This window comes from Rhincodon typus, chromosome 5, assembly GCF_021869965.1.
Source record: "Rhincodon typus isolate 14 chromosome 5, sRhiTyp1.1, whole genome shotgun sequence".
NCBI classification, from domain to species: domain Eukaryota; kingdom Metazoa; phylum Chordata; class Chondrichthyes; order Orectolobiformes; family Rhincodontidae; genus Rhincodon; species Rhincodon typus.
In genome coordinates this window covers 89,301,737-89,313,726 of record NC_063336.1, presented here as the reverse complement: position 1 = coordinate 89,313,726, position 11,990 = coordinate 89,301,737, and the positions used below count along the sequence as shown (strand labels likewise).

The following is an 11,990-nucleotide window of genomic DNA, read 5'->3' as shown; positions in this document are numbered from 1 at the left end:
CTGCTCCTATGATGCTGCTTGGCCTGCTGTGTTCGTCCAGCTCTACACCTTGTCATCTCAGATTTTCCAGCATCTGCAGTTCCTACTATTCTGATACAAATCTAACCCAGCTAATTGCTGCCCCATAAGTCTACTCTCAATCATCAGAAAATTTTGGAACATGTCATCAACAGTGCTTTCAAGCAGCACCTGCTCAGTGACGCCCAGTTTGGGTTCCGCCAGGACCATTCAGCTCCTGCCTCATTACATGCTTGGTTCAAACATGGACAAAAGAGCTGAATTCCAGATGTGAAGTGAGAGTGATAGCCCTTGACATCAAGGCTGCAATTTGACTGAGTGTGGCATCAATGAGTCCTAGCAAAACTGGATTCAGTGGGTATTAGGGGCAAACTCACCACTGGTTGGAGTCATACCTAGCACACAGGAAGTCAGTCATCTCAGCTCCAGGACATCTCTGCAGCATTCCATGTTCAAATGCAATATTATATTTTACTAATATAAGATCCTTATTCATTTATAAGATCCTTATTCATTTTGTTTCATTAACATTAAAAAAAAGAAATTCATGATTTTTTTTCAAACAGACTTTTTGAAAATTAGCTTTTCAGGGTCGACAGTGAACGGCTGAGGTTTTTTTAATTCTAAATTCAGACTGTGTGCTTTAGAGGGTGTTGTTTTACATTGCAAAAGTTTTTTTTGGAAAATTTTTTTTTAAATAAGGAGTTGTGTTTTTGTTTTGGGGAGTCCTACATGTAGTTGGCTCTGGGGAAGATTTTTTTCTTCAAGGAATTTATTGAAGAGGAGTCTTTTTTCAAAATTCAGTCAATCAGCTAAGTCATTGATTTTATTTAAGCTTTATATGTTTGCATATATTTTTTATTTTTTCCATTTTAACATTATTTTTGGGAGGTAATGAAAGAGTTTATATTATGTATAAGATGTTATTGAAAGCTTCCTTTTTAGACTTAATGTTATTAAGGCCATATATGAAATACAGAGTGAGATGGCTGATTGATTCTACTGTGTAATGACTTTTCTAAATCAATCAGAGGATGGGTGACTGTCAGGAAGGTAATAAAGTAATTCGAAACTCTCTGGTGGCTATATCAAATAGATATTCAGTTTTTGGAACTGTAGAAGGGGATAGTCTCTCCGAGGAAAATGGAAGGGCCAGTTAATTATTGGACATTTAGAACGATTCTTATGTTAGGCAGCGTTTGACAAGATTTAATAGAATTACTGTTATAGGGGATTATCCTGTCAGGGACATAGACAGGGTGTTCTGTGGCAGTGAGTGTGAATTTAAGATGGTTTGTTGCTTTCCTGGTGCTAGGATTATGGATGTCTCTAAATGTGTCAAGCATATTGTTAAAGGTGAGATTGAGAAGCCAGAAATTATTGTACACATTAGTAGGAGAGACACTTTTAGGGAAATGATTAAAGCAGTACAGAGTGAATTTAAGAGGTTCAGTGGAAGATTTAAAAAATAGAACCTTAAAAGTAGTAATTTCTGGATTACTCCCAATGCCAAATTCAAACGAGGGAAGGTTAAAGGAGATAAATCATTGGCTGAAGAGTTGTGGTGTATTGTTCAGGGATTCAGGTTTTTGGACAATTGGAATGTCTTTTGGGATAGAAAAGCCCTGATTGAAAAGGATGGGCCTAACCTAAACTGGAAAGGGACAATATCTTAGCAGGAAGATTTGCTCATTCCATTAAGGGAGACTTTATTCTGATAGGGAGAGGGAATGGAGGAATTCTAAGTAGCGGTGTAAACAGAAGGATTGATGGGGAAGGTTCTGAATGTGAGGATAACGTCAATTAGAAAAGAAAGAAGAGAGAATCCGTGTATGTAGTAACTCTGAAGAACTAAATTACATTTATTTCAATGCAAGGAGTCTTACAGATAAGGCTGATGAACTCAGGGCATGTTTAAGAACATGGGATTGGGACATCATAGCTATTACAGAAACTTGGGTGAGAGATGGACAAGACTGGCAGCTCAATGTTCTGGATTTAGATGCCAGAAGAAAGATAGAAAAGGAGGCAAGAAAAGGTGTTGGTGGGGGTGTGGTTTTCTTGATTAAGGAATACATTACTGCTGTAACTAGGGAAAATATTTCTGAAAAATCGTGCATGGAAAATGTATGGGTATAAATTACAAATAAGAAAGGAAAGATCACTTTGGGATTGTACTATAGGCCTCCCAATTGTAAGAGGAAAATTGAGAAACAAATATGTAGGGAGATCTCAGATATATGTAAGCATAGTAACGTTGTAATAATGGGGGAGTTTTAATTTTCTAAACGTTGACTGGGGCTGCCATAGTGTTAAAAGTTTGGATGGTGAAGAATTTGTCAAATGTGTTGAAGAAAATTTTCTTTATCAATATGTGGATGCTCCTACTAGAGAAAGAGCCAAACTAGATCATCTTTTGGGCAATAAGGCAGGGCGGGTGACTGAAGTAAAAGCTGGGGAACACTTTGGGTCTTGCGATCATAATTCTATTAGTTTCAAAACGGTTATGGAAAAGGTTAAGCCTTCCATAAATGTTAAGTTTTTAATTGGAGTAAGGCAAATTTTAAGACAAGGATTTTTAAAAGATGATTGGAGTAGACTGTTCACAGGTAAAAGGATGTCTGACAAGTGGGAGGCATTCAAGTGTGTGATGACGAGAGTTAAGAGGCATTATGTTCCTGTTAAAGTAAAGGATAAGGCTTCTAAGATTAAGGAACAATGAATGAATAAAGATATTTAGGTTCTAGTCAAGAATAAAAGAGAATCTTATTTTAGATATCGACAACTTGGTTTAATTAAATCTCTTAATCAATAGAAAGAGTGTAGGATCATTCTTAAGAAAGTAATCAGGAAGGCAAAGAGGGGATATGAGATAGCATTGGCAGATTAGGTTAAGGATAATCCAGAAATCCTACAAATATATTAAGAGCAATAGGGTAACTAGAGAGACGGTAGGGCCTCTTAAAGATCAAGGAGGTTGTCTTTGTGTTGAACCCAAGGAGATGGGAGAGATACTAAATGAATATTTTGCATCAGTTTTACTGTGGAGAAAGAAATAGAGTCTAGAGAAGGCAAAGAAATAAACTTTGATGTTTTAAAAACAGTTCACATTACATAAGAGGAAATTTGGGTGGTCTTAAAGAATATAAAGGTCGATAAATCCCCAGGACCTGATCTAATGTATCCCAGAACATTGTGGGAATTAAGGGAGGAAATTATGAGATCCCTTGCAGAAATGTTTGCCTCCTCTATAACTACAGGTGATGTGCCTGATGACTGGAGGGTGACTAATGTTATACCTTTTTAAAGAAATGTTGTAAGGAGAAACCAGGGAGCTATAGACCTGTGAGGCTGACTTTGAGTGTGGGTAAATTGTTCGAAGTGATCTTAAAAGATAGGAATTATGGACATTTAGAGAGGCAAAAATTGATTAGGGATAGTCTGTATGGTTTTGTGCAATGAAAATCATGTCTGACAAACTTGATTGAGTTTTTTGAGGAAGTTACCAAAAAGATTCATGATGGCAGTGCAGTAGACATTATTTATTTGGATTTTAGTAAAGCCTTTGACGAGGTTCCGCATGGTAGACTAATTAGTAAAGCTAGGTCACATGGGATTCAGGGTGAGTTGCCACATAATTGGCTTAATGGCAGGAGACAGAAACTAATTGTGGAAGGTTGCTTTTTGGACTGGAGGCCTGTAACTAACGGTGTTCCACAGTGATTGGTTCTGGATCCTCTTTGGTTTGTTATTTATATAAATGATGTGGATGAGAATATCTAAGGCATGGTTAGTAATTTTGCAGACAACACTTGTCATAGTAGGCAGTGAAGAAGGTTGTCTAAGATTACAAAAGGATCTTGATCAAATGGGTCAATGGGCTGAAAAATTATGGATTTCAATCTGGATAAAAGCGAGGTATTGCACAACAAACAAGGATAGGGCCTACAGTAGGGCTGTAGATCAGAGGGACCTAGGCGTGCATATACATAATTCTTTGAAGTTTGTGCCACATATAGATAGGATGGTTAAAAAGGTGTATGGCAAGCTTGCTTTCATTGCTGAGTCCTTTGAGTATAGGAGTTAGGAAGTCATGTTGAGGTTTTACAGGATGTTATAGTAAGGCCTCTTCTGGAACACTCTTAGCTCTGGTCGCCCAGTTATTGAAAGGATATTATCAAGCTGGACAGGGTTCAGAAGACATTTACCAGGATGTTGCCGAGTACGGAAGGTTTGAGTTATAAAGAAAGGCTGGATAGTTTGGGACTTCTTTCACTGGAGTGTAGGTGGTTTAGAGGCAACCTGATAGAAGTTTATAGAATAATGAGAGGTACAGATAGAGTTAAAGGTAGTTGTCTTTTCCCTAGGATGGGGGATTTTAAGACTAGGGAGCATATTTTTAAGGTGACAGGAGAGAGATTTTAAAAAGACATGAGAGGCAAGTTGTTTACACAGACAGCGCTTTGCGTGTGGACCAAACCTCCTGAGGAAGTGGTGGATACAGGTACAATTACAATGTTTAAAAGACGTTTGGATAGATATATGAATAGGAAGGGTTTGGAGGGATATGCGCCAGGAACGGGCAAGTGGGACTAGTTTAGTTTGGGATTATGTTCGGCACGGATTGATTGGACCGACGTGTCTGTTTCTATGCTGTATGACTTTATCTGGAAAATATCTAGGCTTGGGCTGACAAGGGGCAAGTAACATACACGCCCACACCAATGCCAGGCTATGACCATCACCGAGAGAGATAACTTAGCCACTGCACCTTAACATTCAATGGTGTTACCTTTACTGAATCCCCCACTATCAACATCCTGGGGGTTACCATTGACCAGAAACCTGATTAGACTTGCCACATAAACACAGTGGCTACAAGAGCAGGTTAGAGGCTAGGAAGAGTGCAGCGAGTAACTCACCACCTGACTCTCCAAAGTCTACCCATCATTTACACGGCACAAATCAGGAGTCTGATGGAATATTCCCCTCTTGCCTGAATAAGTACAGTTCCAACAACGCAAGAAGCTTGACACCATCCAGGACAAAGCAGCATGTTTGATGACACTACGTCTACAAACATCCACTCCTTCCATCACTGATGCTCAGTGGCAACAGTGTGTACTATCTACAAGATTCACTGCAGAAATTCACCAAAGATCCTCAGACAGCACCTTCCAAACCTATGACCACTTCCATTTAGAAGGATAAGGGCAACACACACATTGGAACACCACCACCTTCAAGTTCCCCTCCAAGCCACTCACCATCCTGACTTGGAAATGTATCGCCATTCCAAAACCCTGGAATTCCCTCCAAAATGACAATGTGGATCCACCCACGACAGGTAGACTGTAGCGGTTCAAGAAGGCAGCTCACCACCACCTTCTTAAGGGCAACTTGGAATGGGCAATAAATGTTGGCCGGCCGGCCAGCCAGCAATGCTCACATCGCACAAAAATGAGCTTTAACAAATCCAGGGTAATACTCGAGTGATATACACAGGGCATCTTGAGACTAAAGCTTCAATACAATATATGCTGGAATGAAAATTGTATTCAAATAAGGAGATGAATGAGTCAGTGTGATTAATTGAACGAATAATTGAATATCTGATTTTAATGTATACTTAGAGATAGTAGGAACTGCAGATGCTGGAGAATCTGAAATAACAAGGTGTAGAGCTGGATGAACATTGCAGGTCAAGCAGCATCAGAGGAGCAGGAATGCTGACGTTTCGGGCCTAGACCCTTCTTCAGAAATGGGGGAGAGGAAAAGGATTCTGAAATAAATAGGAAGAGAGAGGGAGGCGGATAGAGGAGAAGATAGGTGGAGAGGAGACAGACTGGTCAAAGAGGCGGGGATAGAACCAGTAAAGGTGAGTGTAAGTGGGGAGTTAGGGAGGGGATAGGTCAGTCCAGGGAGGACGGACAGGTCAAGGGGGCGGGATGAGGCTCGTAAATAGGAGATGGGGGTGGGGCTTGAGGTGGGAGGAGGGGATAGGTGGGACGAAGGAGAGGTTAGGAAGGCGGGGACAAGCTGGGCTGGTTTTGGGATGCCATCTCCCCTCTACCTCAGATTACCCTGGAAAGATAAGATATCTCAAAAGCCTGAGCTACAGGTAAAACTAGCTGTTTCATGCACATACTGTGCAGTAGTTACATTAGTGGTTTCTTCCACTAAAAAGATACTGTTGTCAAGCCAAAAACACATGCTGCCTGTTACACAAATGAGTAATGTGCTACATGAATTTCAGCAATGGTGTGATGATAACTATGTAGGCCATACTTCCCAAAGACTGGTGGATTGTATCAAACAGCATATTCCTTTGACTGTTTGCAATAAACAGAGTACTGACCATATCCAATCCTCTGTGAATGCAAAATCATAATATAATCTCCAACAATAGATGTTACTTTGCAACTGGACATTTGTGCGCTCAGGATTATTTAGCAAAAAAAAATATGCTGATAGCCAAGTTAGGATTATCAGTTGGTTTCAGTCAGGCACTTGAATCCACTACAAATATTAATGCGCAGTGCCCCAATTTTTGTAAATTGAAATTACACCTACACACTCTGTGCCAGTTCTAAGTCAACAAAGTAGGAATTAGGCATTAGGCATTCACCAGATTGGCTTCAAATTGTCAAAGCATTGCCCTAAGAAGTAATCTACCTGGCTTAAAATTTAAATAAACCTTGGGACTTAACTATCAGCCATTATTAACTGGTGAATTCTCCATGCCAATGCTTTTGCCAAGCAGAGGCTACTTTCCAGCCAATCAGGATTCTGCTCTCATACAGTTTAATGTTGTTTTCCCTCTAGCATTGCTTGCAAATCACCTTAATCAGCACTACTTGAGTTTTCTGTTGATTATATGCCACAAGGCATTTAATGACTAACACAAATGCCGATGCATCTTTCTGGTATGAAATACATTTTCCCTGTTAGAATAACTTGTTTTGTTCTCCCTCTCACTTTTAAAAGCTTCTTAAGAGCTTCCTATTTCACTGTGCCTTTGATTTACGCACAAGTGCTTCATTAAACTTCATTCATTGATGCTAGCCTCTTTCTGTAGGAAGTACTCCATAATGTCATTTGGCATGGAGAGCAATGTGTAGATGAAAATTGGTACTTTTTAGCTCATAGAATAGTGCAGATTTTACAACCTAATGGGTTTTATAGGAAGGAGTTAGCTGAGGAGTGAGTTTTTACTAATTTAGCTAAAAGTATACAAAAGGTAAAATGTAAACTTGTTCAATTATGAACATAAAAAAGGGAGGGAGAGGTTCAAATAAGTAAAAGGCATTTTAAGACTAAGATCAGAAAGTTCTTATTTACAGGAATCAACATACCAAAGGAACCAAACTTACCAAATGGTTTCAATGAGAAATTTCATGGATAGGATTTCACTTCCATTATAACTCTTACTTTAGCAATTAAACCAAAATCAGCATATATTAAGCATGAGTTAGTAAGAAAATAGAAGTCAGTATAAACTATACATTAGATAATAGATACAACAGAGATAAACCTCTCAGATTTTCTGGACAGTCCACTTGACAGATTTGGCATTAATCTCAGTCATAAAGTCCTTCAAATCTGTAAACTTCTACAAGGATGTTGCCAGGAATGGATGGTTTGAGTTGTAAGGAGAGGCTGGATAGGCTGGGACATTTGTCCACTGGCACATAGGAGGTTGAGGGGTGACCATTACAGAGGTTTATAAAACCATGAGAGGTACAGATAAGGTGAATGGCAGATGTCTTTTCCTTACGGTCAGGGATTTCAAGATGGGGGAATATTTTTAAGGTTAGAAGAGAAAGATTTTAAAAATGACAAAGATAATTCTTTTTTTGCACAGGGAGTGGTTCAAATGAAATTTCAGAGGAAGTGGTGGATGCGGGTATAGTTACAATGTTTAAAAGACATTTGGATGAGTACATGAATAAGAAATGTTTGGAGGGATATGGGTCATGTGCAGGCAGGTGGGGCTCATTTAGTTTGGGATAATGTCGGCACAGACTTGTTGGTCTGAAGGGTCTGTTTCTTTGCTGTATGACTCTAGCTAGAATTTGAACTCCTTTTCCTCAAGGTTTTAGCCACAGATTATCATCTGGCAGCAGCTACGATCCATCCCAAGTTGCACAGATATGACTCTCATCAAAATGGCATATTTTGGAACCTCCTCAGTTTTGCTCATGATAGATTGATGGCAACTGAGTACATTGTATGGCTGTGCTGATAAATTTATTCCTGTAAAGTAACTGATGCCGTGACAGTTACCTTGACTTCCTTATCCCGGCTCCGAGATCCAGCTTTCATGTTCCTTCAGCCTGCTTGCTGTGCCCTAGTGAATCATTTGAGCTCTGATGACTGTCTTTCATATCTGGTTTGAAGCAGCATCAAAGTCAATTTTCATTTTAGTTTCCCTAGAAACCTGAAGGGACAGTTTCTGTATCATTTGGAGTCTTGTCCAAAAAGTACAACTTTGAAATTGGGATGAATCCATCTAATAGATTATTTGACTAGTCATCTGTTCGAACAACACTTAGGCACACTCCCCCACTAGTTGTTAAAACTGCAAATGCTATCACAGCAGAAAGAAGTGACTAATATGTGGCATGGACTCCCAACTAAGATTTCCATTATTTGCTTTTTCGGTGTGGGTGATACTGAGAAAGCAGCATCGTTGTCACCCATCTCCGCTTTCCCTGAGAGCACAAAGGGGCTTATTGTATAGTGCAAAACTGCAACAACCATATTTCAAACCGAATAGAGACTTCAGTTTTGCTTTCTTTGAGGACCCTATCAAACAATTAGAGTTTCGACAATAATACAGCAGATTTCTTCTTCATTTGTAGAATATTAACTTACAAATTACAACGTGCAAGTTAAATTGGATAGCTGCAATGAAATAGGTATGGGCATTACATTGTGCAGTGAAAATGCTTCCATTGATTACACTGCAATCAAGCTGCCAACTTCATGCTGTCTGTTCATTGCCAACATCTTACCAACATCTCCATTCTATTAATAGTGGATGATTCAGCAAGTGTTTCAATGCCCTTGCTGCCTAATGTTATTTAAAGCTCATCTACATTCTTAAAAGGGATGTGCATTGTGGTGGCTGAAATAATTCTGGAAATTTTGCTCCGGAAGAAGTAGCAATGGATGGCCATAGCAGAGAGAGCACACACTGAGTTTTTGGATGCTAGACTGGAGCTTCAGAAAAAAGAGGAAGAAAGACGTCCTGTATCCTGTGTAGGTCAGAGGCTATCTATCGCTCATCTAGTGACAACGTCTAAAATTTATGTCTAAGAATATCTAAGACTAACATTCATAAAGTCTGCGCCAGCCCAAGCTCTTCGCATTGCTTCAAGTTTTACTCAAATTCTTCATCTTGCGTACACTGGCAGCTATTCATGCCTGACCACATCATCCAAACATATTGCACAGTGCTCACTGTCACTTCATTCTTCCAGGAGAGGGTGACCTACAACAGGAAAGAGCAGAAATGAATGAGCGAGAGAGAGAGAAGCTCAACTGCATATTTCAACTCCCTGGGGAAGGAAGTATTGGCCATTAAGGGAAGGGTCATTACTGACCTGCTGGTCTCAGTTGGCTTGGCGGCTAGTTTGCAGTGCAGACCAATACCAACAGCATTGTTCAATTCTGGGTCCCATGAGGTAACCTTTTCAACCCCTCCCCTCACCTGAGCTGTGGTGACCCTCAGGTTAAACCATCACCAGTTGTATCTCTCTAATGAGAAATCACTCCTATGATCTAGTAGAATTGTGGTGACTTTGTCTTTACAGTTATATTATTGAGATGTTAAGACTGAAGGGATTGATGTTAAGGGTATCAACATACCTTATCCTCCTTTTCCCCTTGTGCAAAGTCTCTTCTGATTCACAAGCTGCAGATGGATTTCAAATGAACTTCACACACAATTTCTCCCCATCACAACCCACCCTCAATTGGTTTTCTCCATCTAATGGAAGTTGTTCAGACAATGATTGAAGAGGAAAAACAAATGAGGATGAATACATTGCCATTCTATCTCACAGTAGCAGCCACCAGCTCAGATACTAAGCAAGCTTGTCATGTGGAAGATAGCACAGGGATTAATCAACATGTGATGAGACCAGGCACAGCTTAGCTGCAGCGAAGTTGGAGGGCAGGGGGAACAAGCTTAAGCTTGCCAAAGGGAGAGGTCTCATATGGGATATGCTGTAGAGGATTCAGATGATAAGTTTAATGGGCCAGAGTACAGTATTTTATAATACACTTGAGATCTGCAAGAGTTAATTGATATTACAAGATAATCTCTGCTAATTAGGTCTGTTCCCTGGGAAGAGCTAGAGTTGCAAGAGTGTCTTTTACCTTTTGTCATTTAGTTCCAGTAATAAACCTATAAATAAAAGCAAAGTGCACGATTTGATTTTGAAATAAGAGAGATCTGAAATAAACTAGGAAGTGTTAAACAAGTTCAGGTTTTGCAGCATCAGTAGAGAGAGAAAAAGAATTAACATTCTGAGTTCAGTATAACTCTTTAGGACTGAAGAAGAGTCATTTTGGGGCTTAGAGCATTTTCTCTGTTTCTTTCTTCATGATTGCTTCTAGACCTGTTGAGTTTTTCCAGCACTCTGTGTTATATATAATAAATCCATTTTGTTCATCAAGCCTGAGCTTCTGTGCTGCCAAATACTTTGTGTAGGCATACTTCACCATTTAATATTGACAACTTACACGAATACCAGTAAGAGAGATTGGTGGTAATGAATGTGTGCAAGGCATCTCAATAGTAACAATGGACACAACCAGAGCATTATGTTGGCAACACTGATATATGAAAATATACCATGCAGAATAATACTGATGAGTGTAACAAATGTTCAATGTTCTGGAAAACGTATGCTTTATGCTGACTTACAGGTTCATACGAAACATGTTATGTCAGCCATGACTCTATTAGTACCACTCTTGAGTCAAAGACTCCAGATTCAAAATTCTCCATGAAGCTTAAGTACAAAACTTGACACCAATTCTCCAGTGCTGCACTGAGTGATTGCTGGACATAGATCCCATGGATCTATTTTGAAGAAGAACAGGGGATCTTATCCCTAGTGTGCTGGCCCATATTTATTTCTCAATGAACGTTACAAAAACAGATTACCTGCTTATTAACACATTACTCTTTGTCAGGGGTTAATGTGTGCATTTGGCTGCTTTGTTTCCGATTTTATAATAGCAATACTCTACTTCATGGCTGCTCTGCATTTTGAGTCATCATATAAATACCAGTCTTTCTTCCTTCTTTCATTTAAAATAGAACCATGAGGTTATTCAGCTTTTTATTAGATCATGACTGTTCTTCTATCATGCTGCTATATTTTCACATTATCTGCATATCCCTAGATGTCTTTATAATTTAAAAAAATTATCAATTTGTGCCCTGAACATATTTGATAACCAAGATATTGTAGTTCTATTGCAGATCTCAAGTGTATTATGCATTACTGTACTCTAGCCCATTAAACTTCACATCTGAATCCTCTGTAGCATATCCCCTATGCGACCTCTCCCTTTGGCAATCTTATGCTTGTTCCCCCTGCCATCCAGCCTTTCTGCAGCTAATGTGTGCCTGGTCTCATCACATGTTGATTAATCCCTGTGCTATCCTCAACATGACATGCTTGGTCAGTATCTGAGCTGGTGCCTGCCAGACTGAAGTAAAAACAGGAAGTGCTAAACAAGTTCAGATTTTGCAGCATCAGTGGAGAGAGAAAAAGAATTAACATTTTGAGTACAGTATGACTCTTCTTTAGGACTGAAGAAGAGTCATATTGTGGCTTCAAGCATTTTCTCTGTTTCTTTCTCTAAAGACTTACCACCTTCTGCCTGAAGAAATTTCTCTCGCACTTCCTTTCTCTTTTTTCTTTTCTTCTCGACATCTTCTTTTCCTCTTT

The 11,990-nt window shown here is 39.4% G+C and overlaps 1 protein-coding gene across 1 annotated transcript in view; it reads left to right on the top strand.

Moving 5' to 3' along the window:
• Positions 1–11,990, top strand: part of LOC109924999 (muscular LMNA-interacting protein) — a 92,617-nt gene that overhangs the window by 50,354 nt on the left and 30,273 nt on the right. The window lies entirely within an intron of this gene.